Below are 3088 nucleotides of genomic sequence, written 5' to 3' on the forward strand. Positions count from 1 at the left end.
ATCAGTATTAGAACACATGACCTCCTGATTCCCAGGCCCATGCTATCTCCACTAGGCCCTGCTCTGTCCTCCAGTCTGTTGTGAAGATATCAAAATGAAGTCTGTGAAAAACTTCTTGACCAGATTACATGAAACTACTGCTTTTCTGGTAGTCACAACATCATAGCTAAGAGTATTTTTTCTTAAATGCTCGAATATTTTTCCTTCCCAAAAAAGCTGTTAATGTATGGGAAATCCTAAAACCAATCAGTCAATCAATCAATGATATTTATTGAGGACTTACTGTGTGCAGAGCACTGTACTAAATATTTGGGAGCATTCAGTATAACAGAGATGGTAGACGTGATCCCTGTCCTGAAGGAGCTTACAATCTAGAGGGGGAGAAAGACATTAAAATAGATTACAGATATGTACATAAGTGCTGTGGGACTTAAGATGGGGTGAATATCAAGGGCTTACAAGTTAGAGACCCAAGATCATAGACAGTGCAGAAGGGAGAGAGAGTAGGGGAAGTGAGGTCTTAGGCAGAGAAGGCTTCCTGGAGGAGATATGATTTTAATAAGACTTTGAAGGTAAGGACAGTGGTGGTCTGGTGTATTTGGAAGGGAGGGAGTTCCAGGCCAGAGAGAGTATGTGGGCATTGTATCGACAGGGAGATAGATGAAATCAAGGTACAGTGAGTAGGTTGACACTAGAAGTGTTAAGTATGCAGGCTGAGTTGAATAGAAAAAGGCAAAGTAGGAGTGGGAGAGCTGATTGAGTGCTTTAAAGCTTGTGGTAAGGAATTTTTATTTGATGTGGGGGTGGATGGGCAACCACTGGAGTAATGTCTACAGTTAATATTCCGAGATTACCTTTCAGGGGATTTTCCATCTATAATATTAAAATCACCTGCCTATTGGAATTCATACTTCCAGGATGAGCAAGAACTATTTTCTGGTAATGAGTAATTTGAAAAAAATCATGCCTTTTTTTAGACCATGGAAACTTTCAGTAAACTGTGACCCTGTCTGTAAATCCATCTATCCCACTAAATTAGTGGATGAAGCGGCAGCTCATTAAAACTGGATTTGGAGAACTGGAGAATTTGGAGACTCAGTTGATATGACATTCCATTACCTTTGTCATTCCCGTTGTTTGTTGGGCAATCTCACCAACTAACCTTAATCATCCCTATCTGACTACTTCATTCCTATGCAACTTTGAGTTTTTACCATATCACGTTCCCACATGTGCATGCACTATTAATTGCTACAATAGAAAACCACTGAACTTCTTATTATTCTGGTTTTTCTGACCGTTCACCACCCTCCCCACCTTCAATTGTTGTTGTTTTTGTCTTATGCTTTCGGGTCGTGTCCGACTCTTAGCGACACCATGGACTCATGTCTCCCCGAATGCCCCACTTCCATCTGCAATCGTTCTGGTAGTGTAACCATAGAGTTTTCTTGGTAAAAATATGGAAGTGGTTTACCATTGCCTCCTCTGCACAGTAAATGAGTTTCTGCCCTCGGCTCTCTCCCATGCCACTGCTGCCCAGCTCAGGTGAGTTTTGACTTGTAGCAGATTGTCTTCCACTCACTAGCCACTGGCCAAGCTAGGACTGGAATGAGTATGTCTCTGCTTGACTCTCCCTCTGTAGTCGAGACTGGTAGAGTACTGGAAACTCCCCAGGTGTGACCCTGAGAGGTCCATCTTCAGTACCTTCCTAAAATCACATCTCCTCCAAGAGGCCTTCCCAGATTCAGCCTTTTATTCTCCCTATCTGACCTGCCCCCTGTGTCGACTGTGGACTCGGTTGTGTGCCCTTAAGCATTTTGATAATACTATTAATAGTAATTATAATGATGATGATGATGATTATAATATTTGTTTAGCACCTACTTGTGTCAAACACTGTACTAAGTGCTTGAGTAGATGCAATATTATCAGCTCCCATATCCATATGGGGCTCACAGTCTAAGTAGGAGGGAGAACAGATAGTGAATCCCCATTTGTCAGATGAGGGAACTGAGGCCCAGAGAAGTTAAATGATGATGATGATGATGATGATGGTATTTGTTAAGCCCTTACTATGTGGCAGGCACTGTACTAAGTCCTGGGGAGGATAAAAGCAATTCAAGTTTGACACAGTCCCAGTTCCACATGGGGCTCACAGTCTCAATCCCCATTTTACAGATGAGGTACTTGAGGCACAGAGAAGAGAAGTGACTTACCCAAGGTCACACAGCAGACAAGTGGGGAGCTGGGATTAGAACCCATGACTTTCTGACTCCCAAGCCCATATTCTATCCACTACGCCATGCTGCTTCTCTAAATGACTCACCCAAGAACACACAGCAGATATGTGGCAGAGATGGGATTAGAAGCGATGTCCTCCGACTCCCGGGCCCGTGCTCTTTCCACTAGACCACGCTGCACAGTATTTATGTAAATACCCTTATATTCTTCTATTTCCCATATGCCTAATCTATTTTAGTATCTGCTTCCCCCTGTAGACTATAAGCTCCTTGTGGGCAGAGATCATGATTACAAACTCTATTGTTTTGTACTGTCCCAGGCTCTTAGTGCAGAGCTCTGCACACAGTAAACACTTTTTAAATGGCATTGACTGATTGATTAAGATGATAGTTTCTGCCTCAGAGAGGCAGGATCTAAATAATGCCCTAAACATTAAATGCCCTAAACATAAAATTGTCAGCTGTGTGACTTTGGGCAAGTCACTTAACTTCTCTGTGCCTCAGTTCCCTCATCTGTAAAATGGGGATTAAAACTGTGAGCCCCCTGTGGGACAATCTGATCTCCTTGTAACTCCCCAGTGCTTAAAACAGTGCTTTGCACATAGTAACTGCTTAATAAATGCCATTATTATTATTCTTATTATTGTTATTACCTCACAAGCTAAAAGAGAATGTAATATATTTCCTTTATTATATGGGGTGCATCCTTTTTATGTTTACAACTGCAAACAGTTGTCTTTCCTTAGAGATCATGCCAGCATTTACTTCAAATCAATGCTTAAAATTAAATGGTAATCCTCAAGAGAAAGGCAGTTCTTCCCTAAAACACCCTTCGATTGGAATGCTTT

The 3088-nt window shown here is 41.8% G+C and overlaps 1 non-coding gene across 1 annotated transcript; it reads right to left on the reverse strand.

Moving 5' to 3' along the window:
* Positions 1-1555: 1555 nt before the first annotated feature.
* On the reverse strand, positions 1556-1692 carry LOC119924758. Its single transcript, XR_005449454.1, has one exon. It is a non-coding gene; the product is annotated as a small nucleolar RNA SNORA7 (small nucleolar RNA).
* Between the last annotated feature and the right edge of the window lie 1396 nt (positions 1693-3088).

This window comes from Tachyglossus aculeatus, chromosome 2 (assembly GCF_015852505.1).
Source record: "Tachyglossus aculeatus isolate mTacAcu1 chromosome 2, mTacAcu1.pri, whole genome shotgun sequence".
Taxonomy (NCBI): Eukaryota; Metazoa; Chordata; class Mammalia; order Monotremata; family Tachyglossidae; genus Tachyglossus; species Tachyglossus aculeatus.